Here is a 23,576-nt window from a genome sequence, read left to right on the forward strand (position 1 = left end):
ACGACTCACATATTTGTTAGATTCAGCTGTATATTTTCAAAACTCTATGAACAACAATAAAAGACAGATGAAGTCTGGCAGGAATGTCAAAAGTTGAAAACTAATGTTCAACAGTGCCTCAACTGTAACCATGCGTGCGCCTGTGCACGGACCAGACATAATCATGTTCTGTACTAGTGCCAGTCATGCAACACTGCAGCAAGACTGGTTCTGTGCAGAATTAAAGTCGTAATCCCACCCCTCCTGTTTAATACTTGCTTCTTGGTATTTTACTTTTTATTGTACACTTATTATTTTGGGTGGTTGTAAGCTTTGAACGTTTACGTTTTATGATGGATTGAATTTGATGAATAAACATTTGGTGCTGGTAGGTCTGTTTGGTTGTTAATCGCGTGCTTGTGTTCGAAATGTTGTGTCCAATGCAGCGCTATGAGACCACAGTCTGGTGGGGAACAGGGCTAGAGAACATTTTTAGGATCACTTTTACAAGGCTGCTAACAGAATAATACTGAGTGTCTCTTGCATGACACCCAAAAAACAAAACAAAAAAGCATACCAACTAACATGTATAGCAGACTGGCACAAATCATCAGATGACCTTTTTGGGGGCGTTGGTTCAGGTAATAAAAGAATTATTTATTTAAGTAAGTGAATTAAATGTATTTAACGCATTGCCATAGAAACTGATTTTACAAACACAATGCAGACACACACAGAGACAACCAGGCAAACAAATATTAGGTTTATTCCATGACATTTTTGTTAAAGACTACACATACAAATTATACATTTGCCCACCATCTCACTAAACAGATACATGTAAAAATAGGTACACATTAAAAAAATAATACTAAGTCGTGTGAATCATGATAGTTCAATGATAATAAATGTGAATATTTGCCCAGATTTGCTCAAGAGGTGTGCAACCTGACCATGGAGAGTGCAGCCATGGAGAACTGATGGCAGAACAGCTGAAACCTTCGCTGAAGTATACCAATCCTGCCCTACATGTTCCTTATGCTGCCTTGCTGAACACATTGATTTTTGGGTAAACACACACAAAAATTGAGAGTCCATGAGTGATAATCTGCAGTCTGAAATGATTCGCTTTGCTTTTTTATCAGACGCGTATCATTGTGATGGTTTAATATATATAATATATATAAGATATATTTCAGCGAACAAAACATAAACTGAAACAGTAAGTTCAGACTTGATCCAAACACACATTTTCCTCAACAATAGTCCAATGCAAATATGTTGTGGATGTGTCCTTAAATCATTTATAGAATCAAAGAGACACAGGAATTGCTTGCTCGAATGGTTGAAACTGTAAATTTAGACAAATAAAGAGTCTGATCAAAAATACTGTGTGGAAATGTTTAGGTAATTCTGTTATGGTCATATATGTAACACTAATCAGTTGATCAATTTGCAGACGATTTGTCTTCAGTCAATGGTAAGTAGCAAAGGGCTTTATGTTGCCTGAATGGCGGGGTAAAAATAGTCATACAGGTAAAAACCCACTCGTGCTAAAAACATGAGAGAACGTGGGAGTCTAAGCCCAAGAACGAAGAAGAAGAAGAAAAAGAGTGTCTGGGGGTTGATTATAAGTTGGGGTTGATTCTTGCAGCAGGTTCTTTAGCTGCAATATCCCCCATATAATCAAGAGGGTATAAATAAGATATTCTATGGATATGGAAATGGATATGTAAAACCTATGGAAACCATTGGTACAAAACGAACACAGTTAAAAATTATATGAGACTGTATAATTATGTCTACTGGCAGGAACAGCAGCTTGTCCCTGTGAATTTTAATTTTTCTCTACTGAGACTGTTCCCAAGATATATTCTTGCCTTATTGGCTTTGAGAGCTAGCAGGTTGTAGATAGCACCCTCAAATTAATTCTCCGAGTGATTGTTTGAAGTTGCGCCCCCGGCCCCTTGAAAGTGGAACAAATCAAAAAGCTGTATTTATACACAGCTTGGTGGCCCTGAGATTAGACAAATTAGGAAATCACATTCTCAAATTTTGATTGCCCACATTTTTTGTGAGTAAGAGGAAAGGGTAAAGGGTCAACCACTAAATCAATGACAATGTCTGTATAACCCTCAGTACTATAAAGGTAAAAGGTCAACCACCAAATATATGTCTTTAGCCCTCAGAACAAATGAAGCCCAGGCATAGTATTGATCTATGACTTCGAAACACAAACCATCTGCAGTGTGATCAAATAACCATTTCATCTTCTTCTTCTTCGTTCATGGACAGAAACTCCCATGTTCACTCATGCTTTTGCACAAGTGGGTTTTTACATGTACGACCGTTTTGACCCCACCAAACAAGGCCGTAAAATCAGGCCAGTGAGACATCCTGACCATCACACATCCAACATCGTCTCACAGTTTTCGAGAAACAATTCTAGACCCTATTCAGTGCCCCAAGGCCGCACTGATCAGTTTAGGAACTCCTTTTTTGTGAAGACGGCACAAGACTGGAATCTACTTGAGGACAATACTGTAACCTCCAAAAGCATTGGCATCTTTAAAGCCAAGCTAGCAGCCGTACACCACCATTAGGCTGCCGCACTCTCCCCCGCTGCATTTACGCCAGTCTTCTGGTATCCAGCAGCGTAATCCATCAAGATCAAGATCAAGATCAAGACCATTCAGGCAGCCATTTGCCGCTTTTGGGGGAGGCATGCTGGTTATTTTCATGTTTCTATAAGTTGTATAACCCACCAAACTCTAATATGGATTACAGGATTTTTTCCATGCGCACTTGTTCTTGTGCTTGTTGTTTTGGATGGACACACACAGGGGAATAAGGCACACGCAGGTCTGCACATAAGTTGACCTGGGAGATAAAAACAAAAATCTCCAGCCTCCACCCACCAGGAGCGGGAGCTTGGATTCGTAACTGTGACCTTCCGTATAGGACTAGGAGGCCGATGGCTTATCCACTAGGCCACTGCGCTCGTCAATTAACCATTTAATATAAATCATTTAAATCAATGTAAATACAACACTGAGACTTTGACAGACACCTACTTCTGACCAAATGTACAGAGTTTTGACCAATCCAATAATGGATCAAGCATGCTCTTCCTGTGCGTAACTTGGTTCAAAAAGAACATGTATCCACAAACATTTATGTTTCACTATTTCTGAGAATGTTTGTGTTTGAATGGAGTGTCCAATTACTGTTGGAATGTTTCTAAGGTTCATATTTGTATTCTCTCCCTGCATTCTGCTGCCCTATTCGCTTTGGACAAGTTATCCCCTGTGTATCATTGCTCCTTCAGTTTATTATCTCCTAATTTGTACCTTCAAACTTCACAAGATCAATAAAGCTGTACTCTCTCTGTAAGACTATCCTGTGACAGATTCTTTTATATAAAAAAACAAGTCGCGTAAGGCGAAAATACAACACTTAGTCAAGTAGCTGTCGAACTCACAGAATGAAACTGAACGCAATGCAATGTTTCAGCAAGACCGTAGCATCGTCAGTCCACCGCTCATGGCGAAGGCAGTGAAATTGACAAGAAGAGCGGGGTAGTAGTTGCGCTGAGAAGGATAGCACGCTTTTCTGTACCTCTCTTCGTTTTAACTTTCTGAGCGTGTTTTTAATCCAAACATATCATATCTATATGTTTTTGGAATCAGGAACCGACAAGGAATAAGATGAAAGTGTTTTTAAATTGATTTCGAAAAACAATTTTTGATAATAATTTTTATATATTTAATTTTCAGAGCTTGTTTTTAATCCAAATATAACATATGTATATGTTTTTGGAATCAGCAAATGATGGAGAATAAGATGAACGTAAATTTGGATAGTTTTATAAAATTTTTTTTTTTTTACAATTTTCAGATTTTTAATGACCAAAGTCATTTATTAAATTTTAAGCCACCAAGCTGAAATGCAATACCGAAGTCCGGGCTTCGTCGAAGATTACTTGACCAAAATTTCAACCAATTTGGTTAAAAAATGAGGGCGTGACAGTGCCGCCTCAACTTTCACGAAAAGCCGGATATGACGTCATCAAAGACATTTATCAAAAAAATGAAAAAAACGTATGGGGATATCATACCCAGGAACTCTCATGTCAAATTTCATAAAGATCGGTCCAGTAGTTTGGTCTGAATCGCTCTACACGCACGCACACACACATACACCACGACCCTCGTCTCGATTCACCCCTCAATGTTAAAACATTTAGTCATAACTTGACTAAATGTAAAAAGGACCACTATCACTACAAGGCATTTTCAGTGTCTTAACCAGCCACGCCTAAGTGAGCAAATTCTTTCCAATAAGGGGAGACAACACCCACACGCATCTTTTTGATCACTGCAATACATTATCTAATAGATTTACATATACACTCTTCAAAAAAAGTTAAGGATCACTTTTTGACAAGCACACCACACAAAACAGACAAGACCGAATTCTTTCTTTTTTTAAAAATTATATAATTGAACAATCAAGGAGTAATGACAAACAAAGCAAAGATCGAACGCGGCCGCCACAATTTAGCTAGAGTGGTACAACAATGTGAATCAGTGTGCCCTCCGTTGTGTGTCAGGCATTCAACACATCGTTGGCGCATGGAGTGGATCAGGTTGCATATGAATGCTCTGGGAACTCCATTCCACTCCTGCTGGAGCCATTGCAGCAGTTGACCCAGATTGGCAGGAGGAGGGTGATGTTGCTGTACCCGACGACAAAGTTCGTTCCACATGTGCTCTATGGGGTTCAGGTCCGGGCTGTTGGCTGGCCACAGCATCCTGTTGACCCTGGCCTGCTAGATGAAGGTGTTTACTGCTGCAGAGCGATGGGGAGGTGCGTTGTCATCCTGAAGAATCGCAAGAGGGCCGATCGCTTGGAGGACTGGAACGACTAGGGGTTGCAGGATCTCATTCTGGTAGCGGACACCGGTCAAGTTGCCCACTACATGGTACAGAGGTGTCCTTAGACGTGTGCTGATCCCTCCCCAGACCATCACAGAGCCTCCGCCAAAACGCTGTCGTTCCAGAACAGCGCCTTCTGAAAAGCGCTCTCCGCGACGCCTCCACACTCGGATGCGACCATCAGCAGGTTCCAAGCAAAAGCGGGACTCATCTGTACACAACACCTGAGCCCACTGCTGACGTTGCCACCTCACATGTTGAGTGCACAAGGCTCAGCGAGCTGGTCTATGATTAGCAGTCAGGGTTGTTCCTCGGACTGGACTCCTTGCACCCAAGCCAAAGTTGTGTAAGCGGTTTCGGATTGTCTGACCACTAACAACAGGTTTTTTTTCTTGGTTTTTTTTTCGTTTATGGGCTGAAACTCCCACGGCTTTTACGTGCATGACCGTTTTTACCCCGCCATTTAGGCAGCCATACGCCGCTTTCAGAGGAAGCATGCTTGGTATTTTTGTGTTTCTATAACCCACCGAACTCTGACATGGATTACAGGATCTTTTTCGTGCGCACTTGGTCTTGTGCTTGCGTGTACACACGGGGGTGTTCGGACACCGAGGAGAGTCTGCATACAAAGTTGACTCTGAGAAATGAATCTCTCGCCGAACGTGGGGACGAACACATGCTGACAGCGGCCAACTGGATACAAATCCAGCGCGCTACCGACAGAGCTACATCCCCGCCCCACTAACAACAGTGTTGGTGGTAGCTTGTAGGCGTTGCCTAATGTTGTTTGCCGTAGCCATTCTTTGTTGCATGGCCTGCCTCTGAATGAAGCGATCCTCTCTTTGTGTGGTGTCTCGATCTGGGCCGACCAGAACGTTGTCGCTCCTGCACTCTTCCAGTTGCGTGGAATCTCTGTTTTAGTCTGATGATGACAGAGGGAGCCACTGCAAGCCTCTGAGCCACTTGCCTGGCAGCAACACCGTCTTGTAGCCATCCTATTGCCCTTCCTCTATCCAAATCGCTCAGTTTTCTTCGTGGGGGCATGTTGCTACTGTGCATAATTGTGTCAGCGTGTCAACCTTTAAACACAAGCTGGTGAGCGATGTTCATAGCCAGGACCCTGTTGTAGCACGTGCATCACAACCTTTTGCCCTGGCATGCGTTCCTCAAATTTCATGGAGCTATACAAAACACCCTTTTTCTTCCAAAATGCAGCTTTTGAGAAGTCCCACAAAGGGAAATAACTCTGCCTGCCAAACAAAATTGTAAGTCAAGACTCATTGTTCATTTGTTAATTCAAACACATTAATCTTTTAATTATTATGTCGATGTTTAATTTTTTGACAATGTTTTATAATTAGATCAGTTTTTTCAACCGATCCTTAACTTTTTTTGAAGAGTGTACATGCATTGAGGAAAGTGACAGATTATTCTCTTATTAAAATTCCGTTGTAACTTGTATGCACTACAAAAATGACCTTTGTAATTCCTAGCTGTTATTTCACAAACACATTTCATGGTATTCTGCACAGTGCTTGTGTATCCGCCCTCATGATTATAATGCTTAGGATTGGTGTCATATGATTGCTCTAATTCCAAAAAGTAAATGAGAAGATATTTAACTAAATTTGTCCACAACTCTTCGCAGTAACACGTAAATGAGAAGATATTTAACTAAATTTGTCCACAACTCTTCGCAGTAACACGTAAATGAGAAGATATTTAACTAAATTTGTCCACAACTCTTCGCAGTAACACGAACGAAGAGACAGCTGCAGAAGAAATTGTTACATTTACTTGTGAGCAGCGCAGCACATGGACAGAGGAATAAAGGGTTGCTCCAGGAAACCATGATAAATATAAATCCAACAACTTTTTGATTATTTTACAACTGGTTCAATGATGAAGTGGTTAGATCCTGTTGCGACATTCTCAGTTACTTAACCTCCTCCTCCCCCCCCCCCCCGATAGTCATAGAGAGATCTCAGCTTAAATCCAAAATTCCAACAAGTAATAATTGTAATAATTATATCCAGCGGGGAAGTGAGTTTACCCAACCGAAGGGTTGGGAATATATCTGGTTGTGTACATTCTCAACTACGCTATAGGCGAGCAGCCATACATCCACAAAATAAAGTGTCTTTCCCTTTCAGCAGCTCATGTACGTGTGCAATGTGCTGGTGTACTCTCACTCCTCTTCTTCTTTCAGGGCACATCTTTTCTGGGTGTTTGAAACTGAGAGGAGGCTGTCATCCAATACCAGCGCCTTGGATTCCTGAAGAACGAAAAGATCACAAAAATCACAAATTTGTTTCAGTAAAATCAGTGAAATCTTATTTTGCAACCAAGGGCAAAGAGTGCTGTCTGCCATTGTCAAAGGAAGACATTACACAAATCGAACATGGTTTTCAGATATAGCACTTGATAACCTACACATTGATACAGTATTTAAATTTCCTGTGAATTTTTTTAATGATCATATGAAACTTGTTTGTAATCATAGGCAATTGTTTCAATACTTTTTTTGATAAATTTAAAGGTTTAAAAGTTAATTCTTATCAGGCGTTTTCGTCTTTACTTATTGATTTTGTATCTGGCTGAAGTTGGCTTATGCAATGTTTTGTTCAGTTTTAACACTTCTCTGGATGGGATGTATGCTATTTTTTGTTCTGCCCCGGAGATCTTTAACTGCTTTCTCATTTGTTCAGTTATGGTAATCATCTGCACTTCTTTCCACAGTGACATTATTTTTGTTTTATTTGGATGGAGAGAAAAAAATGTACTGACAAAATTGTCGTCTTTTTTATTTTATCTCTTTTTACATTCGATGCTATGTTAAAAGTGCATTTGATTTCTTTCTGTCTGTGCTTTTTGTCTTGAAATTGCTAATAACTTCTGCATCTTTTGACCAAATTACTTCATACTAACCTTCACCCTGCTTCGTGGGTCGTGGACGACCCAGAGCCTCACAAAATCGTATTTATATCTCTGAAACTATTTGGAGTTTTTAAAGGCTGACATAGTCCTATTTGATTAGTTTAATTACATCCAGGGCTTTTCCCATTGTTGCGGGGTTGTATAAATTAAGCTTCCTGCAAAGTTTTAGGTTTGAAGTCCTCACCAATTACGAGAAATAACTATTTATTGCATTGTTTAGCAACAGTTCTCCAAGACTTGGGCTACTTTTAGACCGTTAACCTCACTTCGTGACGTTTCGTAAACCAAAGATGGCATTTGAGACTGTTCTGTTTACATTTGACACTATCAACACCACTTTGCAATACTGAAATAATTTTTTCTGTGTTTGAAAGCTACAGCCAATCGTTATTATATCCCCTTAGATACAGTTTTATAACATTATTGGCACATGTAAACAATATGAATTAATTAATGAACGCTACGAGTATGGCAGCCTTTAATTGAGATTTCATGTAATCTCCAATCACCATGCGACCTTCCCATTGCCCAACTTTTGAAAGACTATCTTTCTAATCTAAACAAACAAATAAACGATGACGCAATTTGAACTACACAGTCCGGATGATGTTGGTCGTGGACGAACCATATGGTAAGGAATTTTAATAATAATAATACGAGAATTTATAACGCGCACATATCTCACCACAAGGCGACTCAAGGCGCACTCATACACATTCTTTCGCATTAACAACTCATGCACACTCATATAATAATAATAATAATACGAATATTTGTAACGCGCACATGTCTCACCAACAGGCGACCGAAGGCGCACATACACTCATTCACACACACGGAGACTTAAAGTCATTAACACACACACACCATCAACCATTAAATATGTACAGTTATTCAGGGTGGGATGGGGGTGGGCAGTGTAGAATGCATGGATTATTTGGAAAAAAGGAATGTCTTGAGTGCAGATTTGAATGATTCGAGGGACTGTTGTTGACGGAGGGGGAGAGGTAGTGTGTTCCATTGGCTAGGTGCTTGGAAAGAAAATGAGCATTGACCTGCTGTTTTGAGTTTGGTGTGGGGGATGTTGAGCTTAAGGGAGTCGGCAGATGATCTGAGTGCTCGTGAAGGGACATATAGAGAGAGAGAGTCGGAGAGATAGGCAGGGGCGAGACCATGGAGGCATTTGTAGGTGAGAGTGTTGATTTTGTATGTGATACGGGCAGGAACGGGCAACCAGTGGAGCTGATTTAGGAGGGGGGTGATATGGTCTCTCTTTTTCTTTCGTAAGACAAGACGGGCAGAGCTATTTTGAATGCGTTGGAGACGAGAGATAGAAGAAGAGGGAAGACCAGTCAAGAGAGAGTTACAATAGTCAAGACGTGAGAGAATGGTGGAAGTGACCAGTTTGGCGGTAGCATCTGTGGTGAGGTACTTGCGGATAGTGGTGATGCGGCAGAGTTGGAAGTAGCAGGTGCGAGAGACAGAAGAGATGTGTTGTTTCATGGAAAGGGTGTTGTCTAGAGTGACTCCGATATTTTTGACAGCAAAAGACAGCGGGACAGAAGAGTCAGAGAGTTGAAGAGAGTACGTGGCTTTGGAGAGTTTGGATGTAGTGCCTATTAGAATGGCTTCAGTTTTGTTGCTATTGAGCTGAAGTTTGTTTTCTGTCATCCAATTCTGCACGTCAGTGATATAGTGTCAGAGATAGAGGAAAGAAGATATTCAGACTGGTCAGGGGAAGAGCTGTTGTAAAGTTGAGAGTCGTCGGCAAAAGAGTGGTGGAGAACGTTGTGTCGGTCAAAGATGTGGTCAAGAGGTTGAGTGTAGAGAGTAAATAGTACAGGCCCAAGGACTGAGCCCTGAGGGACTCCGCACTCAAGCCTGATGGGGTCAGATTTCAGTTTGTCAATCGAAACAGTCTGGTAGCGGTCGGTGAGATAAGAAGAGAACCAAGAAAGAGCTGTGCTATGGATACCAAAGGTGTGCTGAAGGCGTTGAAGGAGGATGTTGTGGTCGACTGTGTCAAAGGCCGCTGATAGATCAAGTAGGGCGACGGCAGAGATTTCAGCTTGGTCAGTGGCAAGGAGGAGATCATTAGTGATTTTGAGAAGGGCAGTTTCGGTGGAGTGGTGAGGACGATAGGCAGATTGAAGCGGAGAGAGAAGATTGTTGCAAAGAAGGTGAGAGGTCGAGTTGTTTCAGGAGTTTGGAGATGAAGGAAAGGTTTGAGACAGGGCGGTAGTTGCTGAGAGTGTTTGGGTCAAGCGATGGTTTCTTCAGTAGAGTAGAGGTTTGACAATAGCAGTCTTAAAGGAGTTGGGGACAGTGCCTGTTTGCAGAGAAGTGTTGATGATTTTGAGAATAGAAGGGAGGGGGTCAGGAAGACAGTCAGAGTAGAGTTGTGTGGAAAGAGGGTCAAGGTCACAGGTTTTCAAGGTCATTTTTTTTAGGACTTTCTCCAGGTCAGTGAGAGTGGGGGCTGAAAGTGTGTGAAGGGAGTGCCTGTAAATGCAGGAGGAGTTTCAGAGTTTTACGTTGTTTATCCCTATTCAGATGGCGTGGGTCGTGTATGACACATACTTTTTACGTTGAATCCTTAGGAAATTATGGGTCGTACACGACCCACATAATCCGGACTGTGTAGTCCAAAGCATGATCTGGTGAAGGTTAACGTACATTAACTTCAGCTATGCAGTCCGCTGATTGACACTTTTATAGGTATACAACCCACACACCCCCTTTCCCAGATCATTGGTGACCTAAAAACAGCAGTTATAGCTAGGTTCAGGACAAACCCTGGACATGAAAGTGCTTTTCATTCACAATTTAGGATGGATAATTTAAATCGGAACACATTTGTTTTACCTTCGGACAGGAAACTTTGTGGAGTGGTCATGAACAAATTTAAATTCATGCACAACTACCAAAAATGCAACCCTAAAATTAAAGAATGCTAATAACTCTACATCTGTTGACCGAATTACTTTATATTTGGAAGACATAAATATCAGCCTATGCATGACCCTTCCACAAAGTGACAATTATATAGATCAAAATGGTCTGACGTTTGTGCAATTTCAAAAAAGGTTACCGAATTCGGCGATCGACTCAACAGAACAAGGTTTGACATTGAGCGGCAGCAATACTTACCTAATCTGAACCCTCCAGACCTTAACCTTTCGGATTATCTGAATTTCCGAGTATACACAAACACCCCTTAGATCATCAGTGACCTGAAGAAAGCAGTTACAACTAGACTCAAGGCATTCCCCAAGCAAGAAAACTGTCGTCTGATTGACAATTTCGGAGGTGTAATTTGGAACACATTTTGGAGAAAAGGTACATGTCGTACCATTTTACCTACAGAGTCAAAGATGTGTAGAATGGTCATAGACGAACTAAAGTGCATGCACAACAACTATAAAAAATATTTGCCAAACTAAAATGACTGGAAAATTGTAACCCCTTTGTTGTGAAGTGACACTTCATCCATGGGAAATGCCCTGATCCTGCCTGTAATTGCTGCAACTAAGTCACTGATTGTCTAATGTTGATTAAGGTATACTATGTTATACGAATTACCCCAAAGGTAACAATTTGGAGGGCAAAAATTGGGCAAGTTCGGCTACCGCTCAATGCCAAACCTCGTACAAATGAGTCAATCCCCGAATTTGGCAACTTGTTTTTTAAATTGCACAAGAGTCAAACCATTTGATTTATAGAATTTTCACTTTGTGGAACTGTCATGCATACGCTGAAATGTATGTCCCTCAAATATGAAGTGATTCGGTCAACAGATGTAGAAGTTATTAACATTTTTGAGGGTTGCATTTTTTGGGGGTCACCCTGTATAAAGATTTTTGCTGAACTTTAATGACCCCCTTCATTGTAAGGTTACACTTGCGCAATGGCGCGCAAAATTCATCAATGACATGAACTCATTCCTCTAAGGCAAATGCCCTGATCCTGCTTAATTGTAACGGCTGCATTCAAGTCATTGATTGTCTAGAGTTGGTTAGAGGTTACTAGGTACTAACAATCTGGAGGGCTTAAAACCGGTTAGTATAGCTCAGGCTCAGTTTTCAACCTGGTAATGTTGAGCCAATCCCCAAAATAAGATTTGTTTTCCGAAATCTCACAAAAGTCAGATTCTTTTAGGCTACCATTCTTTTACCTACAAACTGGCAACTTTGTTGAGAGGTCATACATAAGCTGAAGTGAATATACACCAAATATGAACTAATATGTGATCGACAGATGTGGAATTTATTACAATGAGAATTGTTTTTATGGGTTACATTTTTGGGGTTACCCTGTACAAACTTCAGTTTTCTTTTTGAATGTTACGTGAGAGAAAATGTTCTTTCATCAAGTACAGATGAAATTCAGAAAGTAAAAATACTTAACAAATTGCTTTAAATCCAAGAGAAGGTGTGTGAAGGATTGGGGGGTTTGAATCAATAATATTAAAATTAATAAAAAGCACTGACTCGACCACGTACCATATATATTCTTACTGGTTGATGAGCCTTGAATGTGTGCAGACATGTGAAAGGTTTGTGAAGAGCAACAACTCAACTGAACCCCTGGCGCATAGGCTCTTCCTTCCTTTTGTTCAGTGAGACTCTTCCATTTGTGTGGATCAGCAGCATTACCGGCATGCCAGGCAGCTACAAAAGATGGAGAAAAATAAAACATTAACAAGAAACAATGGAGAAAAATAAAACATTAACAAGAAACAATCAGCAGTATTATTTTCAAGGTAACATAAATGTTCTCTGAGCCTGTGCCAAAAATAATTTCTCTTTGTAAAAGCAGCAAGTTACTAATAGCACCATACCTTCATAAAGTAAACCCTTCAGAGTGATAGTACAAATAATTTCATCAGTTTTTATCAATTGGAAAGTCTTGAAAATGTTATAAGAATGCCCAAAAATGGCAAAATCAGACACTTTCACAGAGTATGAGAGTTACTTGCCTTTGGAGTTTGCTTGCACTTGCAAGAGATCTAAAGCGAGTTTCTCTGCACTGATCGTTAGATTTGAATTTAGAAAACAACCAAACTCATCGATTTTATATGGAGATTAATGTGTTCAAGCCTGTAGTTGCTAGTTTAAATGCAGTATGTTTGTATTGTTTCGTCTAGAGATGTACATTTCGTACATTAGAGCGTTCGGAACCTTTCAATCGCTAGCTCATCAACCTGTGAGCTATCGAGGATTCAGGCCCATTGTTGGGTAAGTAATTTTGGTTGTTGGTTAAGTTACCAAAAATGATTCCCCCCTCTGCTTCTTTCTCTCTGTAAATGAGTAGGGCTAGTTATTTTTCGGTAACTTACCCAACAACCAAAATCACTTACTCAACAACGCCCCCCCAAGACATTTATTTATTTATTTATTTATTTATTTACGAGGATTTATATCGCGCACGTATCTCAAGGCGACTCAAGGCGCATGTTACCTATTGACATTTTCAAGACCCTGTTTTCTAAGATATTCTGGTCATAACTTATGTAAGTTTACCCCCATTGTAAGACCTGATTTTTTCAGGGTTTTGAAAATCTTAAAAGGAGGATTTCACTACCTATGACCGCCACCCCCAATCCCCAATGTTCAACGTTAAGCTTTTTGTCCACAGCCGGCCGGCCATTCGTCCGGCCAGACATACCGACTGACAGTGAATCCTAATACTAGTGGATTACTCCTTTTAACTTAAGACATGTTTTATTTTACTCACCTGAGCAATAAGATAATCAATGTGCCCTGAAGGACCTCTATCGCATTGGTACTGGTAGCTCTCTCACCTATGACGTAAGATAAGACAAACTATGAAACAGCAATATTTTGTCTGATTTATTTTACGTATGGCGAAGGCGAGTCGAATGAGCATTTGCTTTTCTTGTTGAAAAATTCTAAGGACACAGATTTTCCTCTCAAATCAATGCAATAGAGAAAACTAGAAAGACAAAGTGTGTTAAGCTTTTTGTCCACAGCCGGCCGGCCATTCGTCCGGCCAGACATACCGACTGACAGTGAATCCTAATACTAGTGGATTACTCCTTTTAACTTAAGACATGTTTTATTTTACTCACCTGAGCAATAAGATAATCAATGTGCCCTGAAGGACCTCTATCGCATTGGTACTGGTAGCTCTCTCACCTATGACGTAAGATAAGACAAACTATGAAACAGCAATATTTTGTCCGATTTATTTTACGTATGGCGAAGGCGAGTCGAATGAGCATTTGCTTTTCTTGTTGAAAAATTCTAAGGACACAGATTTTCCTCTCAAATCAATGCAATAGAGAAAACTAGAAAGACAAAGTGTGTTGAGATCTTCACTTTTATTTTTAAAAAGGATACATATATCACTATGCAATTCTAACGTTTTCAAAAATTGATATCACTGAGGGTGCCCAGGTTATGCTATCTGCATGTAGTAATTCTTTCTTTCTTTCTTTGGTGTTTAACGTCGTTTTCAACCGTTCAAGGTTATATCGCGACGGGGAAAGGGGGGAGATGGGATAGAGCCACTTGTTAATTGTTTCTTGTTCACAAAAGCACTAATCAAAAAAATTGCTCCAGGAAATTGCAACGTTGTACAATATATGACCTTACTGGGAGAATGCAAGTTTCCAGTACAAAGGACTTAACATTTCTTACATACTGCATGTAGTAATGACCTAACACCACAGGTGTAGCAGTTCTCTAGTCTGGTTGGCCCAGTTATATTTTGTTTGTTTGTTTGCTTAACGCCCAGCCGACCACGAAGGGCCATATCAGGGCGGTGCTGCTTTGACATATAACGTGCGCCACACACAAGACAGAAGTCGCAGCACAGGCTTCATGTCTCACCCAGTCACATTATTCTGACACCGAACCAACCAGTCCTAGCACTAACCCCATAATGCCAGACGCCAGGCGGAGCAGCCACTAAATTGCCAATTTTAAAGTCTTAGGTATGACCCGGCCGGGGTTCGAACCCACGACCTCCCGATCACGGGGCGGACGCCTTACCACTAGGCCAACCGTGCCGGTCTCCCAGTTATATGACAGTAAGCGTACATGGTAGAGTGATGCCCTGTCAATGTCATGTAGTCTCAAACTTGAACAGAAATCCCAAACATCATTATCATCATTCCCATAACAGTTATAGTCAACAATAATGTCAGCTCTGAATAAGAGTTAAGACAATGAAAAATAAAACGAAAATAAACAAATGACCTGTATCCATGAACTTATGAAGAGCAGCTAAGATTCTCCCTAGCTGTAAGCTGTAAGCGTTCAAACAAAAGGATGGATTCGTCGTATGTAAAAGCTCGGTGGTCAGATCAGATTCTGGCCGTGCACAGGATGCGGATGGTAACATAAATAATTTGTGTAGAGTAAAAACAATCACAACTGGCCATACATTTAAGGCTGGAGTACACTTTGGAAAGTACGTTGGAGTAGCCTCCCTTCCCGGATTTAGAACGTGTTTCGTGTCGTAACAGATTATCCACTTATTAGCCATATCCGTATGCAAAATAATGAAACAAACATTAGGAAATGGCAGACGTTTACAAATATCGACATTCTCTATCGATATATCAGTGCAATAAAAACAAGTCGCGTAAGGCGAAAATACAACATTTAGTCAAGTAGCTGTCGAACTCACAGAATGAAACTGAACGCAATGCAACGCAGCAAGACCGTATACTCGTAGCATCGTCAGTCCACCGCGCACGGCAAAGGCAGTGAAATTGACAGGAAGAGCGGGGTAGTACTTGCGCTGAGAAGGATAGCACGCTTTTCTGTACCTCTCTTTGTTTTAACTTTCTGAGCGTGTTTTTAATCCAAACATATCATATCTATATGTTTTTGGAATCAGGAACCGACAAGGAATAAGATGAAAGTGTTTTTGAATTGATTTCAAAAATTTAATTTTGATAATAATTTTTATATATTTAATTTTCAGAGCTTGTTTTTAATCCGAATATAACATATTTATATGTTTTTGGAATCAGCAAATGATGGAGAATAAGATGAACGTAAATTTGGATCGTTTTAGAAAAAAATAATTTTTTTTACAATTTTCAGATTTTTAATGACCAAAGTCATTAATTAATTTTTAAGCCACCAAGCTGAAATGCAATACCGAAGTCCGGACTTCGTCGAAGACTACTTGACCAAAATTTCAACCAATTTGGTTGAAAAATGAGAGCGTGACAGTGCCGCCTCAACTTTCACGAAAAGCCGGATATGACGTCATCAAAGACATTTATCAAAAAAATGAAAAAAACGTATGGGGATATCATACCCAGGAACTCTCATGTCAAATTTCATAAAGATCGGTCCAGTAGTTTGGTCTGAATCGCTCTACACGCACGCACGCACGCACACACGCACGCACACACACACATACACCACGACCCTCGTTTCGATTCCCCCTCGATGTTAAAACATTTAGTCAAAACTTGACTAAATGTAAAAACAATCGTTAGAACTTGCATTTACGACATGTCGTGCGTGAGAACGTGTCAGTAAACAAGCACTTGTTGCCTGGCTGACGAACCCTACGAGTCAATCTAAAACAGCCAAGTAATGGAAAGCAGTCTGCCGATAAACATAACAAACTACAGATGAAAAAGTGTGTTCATCCCTGCTCTGGATAAAAGACATCGGACTGATGACAACGTGGCAGCGTTCACGCGAAAATATTTTTTTCAGATTATCCATTCTACATTTTATTGCACGTACTTGGGGCAGATCTGAATTTCACACTAGAAGATGACAAATCGGTCTTGTGAGTTGAGAACTACATGTTCTTTGCCGACAGAAATCACGATGGGACAAGATGCAGATTGTGTTGAAGAGATGTTTGCAGATCATTGCATCTACATTTTATTGCTCAGATCAATGCACGTAGTTGGGGTAGATCTGAATTTCGCAATGGAAGACACAAATCCGTCTTGTGAGATAAGAACCACATGTTCTTGGGCGGCAGAAATCACTATGGGACAAAATGAGGATTGTGTTGAGGGGGTTAATACTGACTGACTTTAGATGAAGAGTTCCTAGACCTGGTTTTTGTAAAGAGGCATCATGATGATATCCTGGTTTTTACATTTAGTCAAGTTTTGACTAAATGTTTTAACATAGAGGGGGAATCGAAAACGAGGGTCGTGGTGTATGTGTGTGTGTGTGTGTGTGTGTTTATGTGTGTGTGTGTGTGTGTGTGCGTGCGTGCGTGCGTGCGTGTAGAGCGATTCAGACCAAACTACTGGACCGATCTTTATGAAATTTTACATGAGAGTTCCTGGGATTGATATCCCCGAACGTTTTTTTTTTTTTTTCGATAAATGTCTTTGATGACGTCATATCCGGCTTTTCGTGAAAGTTGAGGCGGCACTGTCACGCCCTCATTTTTCAACCAAATTGGTTGAAATTTTGGTCAAGTAATCTTCGACGAAGCCCGGACTTCGGTATTGCATTTCAACGTGGTGGCTTAAAAATTAATTAATGACTTTGGTCATTAAAAATCTGAAAATTGTAAAAAAAAAAAATTTTATAAAACGATCCAAATTTACGTTTATCTTATTCTCCATCATTTGCTGATTCCAAAAACATATAAATATGTTATATTCGGATTAAAAACAAGCTCTGAAAATTAAATATATAAAAATTATTATCAAAATTAAATTAATGAAAAAAAATAAAAACACATAATTTATATACATGTAACCCTCCACCACGGAATGAGTCGCATGTCACCTTTGCATGATTTTCATATTTTTACATTTATCTAAAGAGTTTTTGAGTCACTTGAGAAAAAGTGACTCTATGTAATCGGTCAGTGTTAGTCTGTCCGGCCGGCGGCCGGCCGTCCGGCCGGCCGTCCGGCCGGCCGTCCGTAGACACCACCTTAACGTTGGACTTTTCTCGGAAACTATCAAAGCGATCGGGCTCATATTTTGTTTAGTCGTGACCTCCAATGACCTCTACACTTTAACGATGGTTTCGTTGACCTTTGACCTTTTTCAAGGTCACAGGTCAGCGTCAAAGGAAAAATTAGACATTTTATATCTTTGACAAAGTTCATCGGATGTGATTGAAACTTTGTAGGATTATTCTTTACATCAAAGTATTTACATCTGTAGCCTTTTACGAACGTTATCAGAAAAACAAGGGAGATAACTAGCCTTTTCTGTTCGGCAACACACAACTTAACGTTGGGCTTTTCTCGGAAACTATAAAAGTGACCGGGCTCAAATTTTATGTGAACGTGACTCATTGTGTTGTGAATAGCAATTTCTTCCTGTCCATCTGATGCCTCATATAATATTCAGAACTGCGAAAGTGACTCGATCGAGCGTTTGCCCTTCTTGTTTATTTTATGCTCTATCCAGAGGTGAAAACCGTTTTAGAAAAGAGCGAAAACTGTTTGAGTTATAAGCCTGTGACTAAGGTGACCCTCACACTGTTACCAGACACTCCCCGGACTTATATTTAAGCCTAGCGCAGAACCGCGCGAGGTGACATGTGACTCATTTCATGGTGGAGGGTCACATATAAGCTACTTCTAAAGAGAACTTACCTACATTTTTAGAGCAAAGGATGATGTTGATTCTTCACTGGCTCAGTATATAAACCCCTGTCTGCAGATCATCTGTCAACTTTGAAACAAATAGCACTGCAGACTGACCGGCACTGCAAAATAAATGTCATTTTCAGCTGCCAAACATATCAAAACAATACAAACATCCCTGTGACAACAAACACAAGTTACACCGCTTTACAATTTATTTCAGTGCCTTGTCACTGTAATAGAATTCAAAAGAAAAACACGCTGTGGATGGCACTTAAACATTTTATTGAAAAATTGCATCTATCTATCTATATATATATACGACTAGTGTCTGTGTGTGTGTGTGTTCGCGATGCACGGCCAAAGTTCTCGATGGATCTGCTTCAAATTTGGTGGGCATATTCAGGTAGACCCCGGACACAACCTGGTCGATGAGAATTTTCAACACGTGCTCTCAGTGCGCAGCGCTGAACCGATTTTGATTTTTCTGTTCATCTTCCCAGATCCATTCCCAGTAACTCTTCCTTATCTTCTCCAGTGTTTTGCGCTTATCTCCCTTCCTTCATGTGGCGTCAATCCATATTCCCGTTTCTATTTTTAGAAGGTCACTGTCGACAACGCTCATTCCATATTCCCGTTATACTATTTTTAGAAAGTCACTGTCCCGGCGAAGCCGGGTATTACTCTTCCTTATCTTCTCCAGTATTTTGCGCGTTTATCTCCCTTCCTTCGTGCGGTGCGCCGGTTTGCCGGCGTACACCCGGCAAAGCCGAGTCGCGCCGGGGTATTCGGCTCGACTTCTTCCCGGCGAAGCCGTACCCGGCGAAGCGGGTATTCATCTAGTATATATATATGCTAACAAATGGCTCTCATTCAAATAGCCGGTGATAACCCAAAAGCATTAGGTTAAATAGAGAATACTAGTTACTACATGGCTTACTGTGTCGTACCAGATTTACACTCGTTTTTGTAAATATTGAACAGCGAGCGAAAGCGAGATGTTCACTATTTGAAAAAGCAACGAGTGTAAATCTGGTACGACACAGCAAGCCATGTAGTATTCTGTTGATCCTACATACTGTACTTGCATGTATTTGACTGAAAATGTCTTGCAGTCGAGGCAGCTAAATTGAAGATGCTTGTTTTTGAACCTCGATCTCTTGTAAAGCCTCGTGCAATCTATTACGTCAAAGCAAAGGAAGTCACTCATTGAGGGTAATTAGCGAGCACAATTTTTGTTTCTATTATGACGTTTGTCTCGGTGACTTTGGCATCATAAGCAGTGGAAAAACAGGTCCCTGCCAGACTTGCTTGACGTCACATGACCTCATTTACATGATATAAACATGTGTGATTTGAACAATTATTATCTCACGGGTGTCTCTCTCACGTATACAGTAGGATAAATGGAAATACATGTACAGAATAAAGATTCATTACACACTTGCTGTAGATAAATGAAAAGTGATACAATTTACAAAGAACACAAGATTGAAATGTGAATACAGACTGACAAATTCAGCTAGTTACACTCAGAATCACTGCCTTTGTGGAATTACCTTAACACACTGGTACCAATAGTATTGGGAACATATTTTAACTTTTAAGGCATTATTAACATTAGGCCTAAAAAAGAAAAGGTGTGGTTACGGTAACCCGACCTACCCAATTTTTAGGGGCCGATCCTATAACTTTTTATTACATTTGTCACACACAAAAAAAAAAAAAAAAAAAAACGAGTGCAAAAACGCAATGTAAGCGAAAGCGCCCGTGTCGCACACTTATTTCCCTGTCAAGTAGGTTTAATTTGTACACATTAGAAAAAAAAGTTAAAAAAAAAAAAAAGTGATTGCCTACCTACCTACCCTATTTTTTTTGGCTATGTTACCGTAACCACACCTATTTTTTTTTTGGCCTTATCAACCAATTCAGAGTTTAGTGATAGTGATACTGTTATGTTCTTGTTAAACTTAAAGCAATGAATGACCTGCACAATCATGTATAAGTTATAATGATAAAATTGAAAAGTACCTGAAGAAAAATCAGACAGCTGTGCTGTTTTGATGAATGATGAAGCAGCTCTGGTTCATCTGGAGGTGACATCATCATCACAGCAGGATCAAAAGTCCAGGACAACTGTACATAATATAAATAAAAAACCATCTGAATTGCGCTGACCATGATGTATACATGTATCACTATCAATGATTCATTTACATCAATTGAAAAAACAAACATTTTAAAGTAACTTAAAACAACTGAGTCAAATTAGCAGGAAAACATAAAATACTCACACAGATAATCAAACTTCATACCTGTCAAGTCCTACGCATTCTGCGTAATTCTTACGGATTTTCGGTGTTTTTTGGGTCCTACGTCGTATACCTCAAACCATACGCATTTTCAGCATTAAAAAAAATAAAAAAAAATTTTTTTTTTTTTTTTTTTTTGCTGGCATGGACTGCCGTTCATTCATTTCTGAGGAGGAGCTTGCACCAGCCACACAACAGAAGTTCTGGCATGATGTGCGCCAGTTCTACATGGCCTGTGTGAGGAAAATGTTGAATAAATTTCCATTTGGCAGTGAAACCCTGCAACACCTTCAAGTGCTGGATCACAGTCTGGGAGCTGACACACTGACTGCCTTCTTACAGGTCAAAATTAACTCTGATGCATGCTGCCATGATTTTAAGGTGACTGGCAGCATGATTGACAAAGCAAAGATTTGCACAGATGAATACAACAAAGAACACAAGTGACAAGTGACAAAAAAAATGAACGAACAAGAGTGCAGTGTAAATGTATTACATGTAGTGGTAAATAAAGAGCAGTTTGTGTAGAAAGGAATTTATGTGTTTTACTTTTAGTTTGCGAAAAACAATCTGATTGGTTTAGTGTGTATGCGTGAGAAGTTGAATTTGTGCGTTTAACCACATTCTGATCCACGCATTAACTATGGTTTTTGATCCCCAACTATGGTTTCTTATGCCATTTACTATGGTCAGAGGCCAAAAGTACTTGACAGGTATGAAACTTTATTTCCTCGATTATAATGATCCTGTGAATTATGAGTCAGTCACACACACACATACTTGTACAGAGTGCAACACATACATCACAATTAATTCACATTCACACGCATAAAGTGACAAGTGTGTGGAACTTTACTAGTTGTACATGCCTTGACCTTGTGACACTGACACCATCGGCAAGGGCCACTGCCAACAGCACACCGTATTCAGTTGCCTTTAGAAGCTATGCATACTTACGTTGTGAAATATGATGAATACTTACCATTCTGGTCACTGACAATTCCAAGCAAAATGTTCCCATGGTGATACTGGTCGTCATTTGCGAACATCCGCAGTTTGCATGTAGCTGGCGTCCAAAAGACAACAGTTCAGCCAGTACTTTGCCGGGATCTGTGTTGGCTTTTCGTCGGAGGTGAACACGAAGAACTTGCTCATTTCAACGCACTATACATTCACAGCATGGCCGTCAAAAACAAACAGTGGGCTTTCTACTGCCAGCAATGACTTCAGCTCCTCAGTTTCAGTCGAGAAATTAATATATATGTCATCGATGTCGCACGTTTACTTTCACAAAATAATGAGCTTACCAAAGGGAAGTCACTCACGTCGTTGGACTGGCTATTTACACAAGCAGTTGTGCAACATAGACCGTGTTCGTCGAAGCCAGGCTATCTACACAAGTGTGAAGTGAGCAATCAGCGTTCGAGCTCAGCCGATATTCGTGATTTCATGGCGTCATTTTCTGAATTATTTGTGTTGTTCAACTTGAAGCTGAATAAAAAGTGCCGTGTGTGTCATTGTGTGTGTGTGTGTGTGTGTGTGCCGGGTGTGTGTCAGTGTCACGGTGTGTGTGTGCGTGTGTTACATGGCTATTGCCGGGACGTCAGCCAGGCTTCTGCTAAAATAAACTGTCCAGACGGAATGCTTTCCCGCCAAGTTAAAGAGACGGTACAATCATCTAGAGAGACTAAGAAACGCGGCATGTTAAGACTGATTTTCATAATATATTTAAGCAGATTTGTGCTGACTGACACTGATTTTATCCCACAATTCATCAGTGTTAATTGAATGATCAGTCAATAGCATTCGAAAACGGAGAGTACGTGTTACGTCACTTGGCCGCAAGTGTCAGCATTTTTGTAGGGAGAGGGAGCCAGAGTGTGTGCGTGCACTGTGAAACTTGTAGGTTTTTTGTTCATTTTATAGTATTGTTTACTTTCACCCAGGCTAAATTTGCAAACAGACTGCACAAATTCAAAAACCTCTCCCCACTTGTGTTAATAGGCTGGATAATGTATGTACCCACATTAATTTATGCTTGAGGACAAAGAAAGCCACTCTCCCTACTTGTGTAAATAGCTTAGCCTTGTTGAAAACAATATATACACAATTACTTCTGTATGTATAGCCTTTGTCACAGGGACTAAAGCCGAAAATGGTATAGATTTTGCATAAATGATAATGCAAATGCAGCAAATAGACCGATGTTTACACAAATAATCAACAGTTTCACACTCTGCAAGACAAAAACTGTAATTGTTTGGGTTTTTTAAACTGGAGGATCGAAAAATCACTGAGGCTTCGCTGCCATCCCGGCCGAACGTGCCGCTATCGATCAGTTAAAAGTATCTGTGTCTTAGGTTAATAACTGATTCGAATGCACTCTCATACAAAGTCATTCAAGGGAAAACACAGCGTCATTTCACTTGTACGATATCAGTCTAAAGTACTTTTAGTCTAAATTAGATTTTTTGGGGGGTGATCTCGCATCAAGACTACGGTAGATCTATGGGACATTTCAGTGTCAGGCGCATCCACAAAATAACTTGAACTGTGTTTGTTTGTATTCATGTTTTTTTGTTTAACTTTTTAACTTACCAGCAACGAAAACTCAAACATAATTTATTCTATAACACTGAATACACTTCACTGAGTCTCTCAGTCATTTATCGCACAACACAGTCCGCCACGATTCACGGTAAAAAAAAACCCCAGTTTTCTGGTTATACTTTTTAATTTACCAGTTCCTTTAGGAGTTCAAGTACTGAACCAATCGCTTGTCTTGTTACGTTCTTGAGCAGATCGATTGGCATAGCAACAGTTCCGGGATGCGCAGTATCGATAC

At 40.2% G+C, this 23,576-nt stretch overlaps 1 long non-coding RNA gene across 5 annotated transcripts; it reads right to left on the reverse strand.

Moving 5' to 3' along the window:
• Positions 1-729: 729 nt before the first annotated feature.
• Positions 730-22,237, reverse strand: LOC138959148 (uncharacterized). Of its 5 annotated transcripts, XR_011453639.1 has the most exons (7): positions 21,714-22,237; positions 20,451-20,555; positions 18,429-18,541; positions 13,945-14,011; positions 13,590-13,656; positions 12,356-12,523; positions 730-7,191 (listed from the first exon to the last, which is right to left on the reverse strand). It is a non-coding gene; the product is annotated as an uncharacterized lncRNA (long non-coding RNA). The 5 variants fall into 5 exon arrangements; XR_011453641.1 differs by lacking the exon at positions 13,590-13,656 and having other exon boundaries at positions 18,433-18,541; XR_011453640.1 differs by lacking the exon at positions 13,590-13,656.
• Between the last annotated feature and the right edge of the window lie 1,339 nt (positions 22,238-23,576).

Source organism: Littorina saxatilis, linkage group LG2 (genome assembly GCF_037325665.1).
Source record: "Littorina saxatilis isolate snail1 linkage group LG2, US_GU_Lsax_2.0, whole genome shotgun sequence".
Taxonomy (NCBI): domain Eukaryota; kingdom Metazoa; phylum Mollusca; class Gastropoda; order Littorinimorpha; family Littorinidae; genus Littorina; species Littorina saxatilis.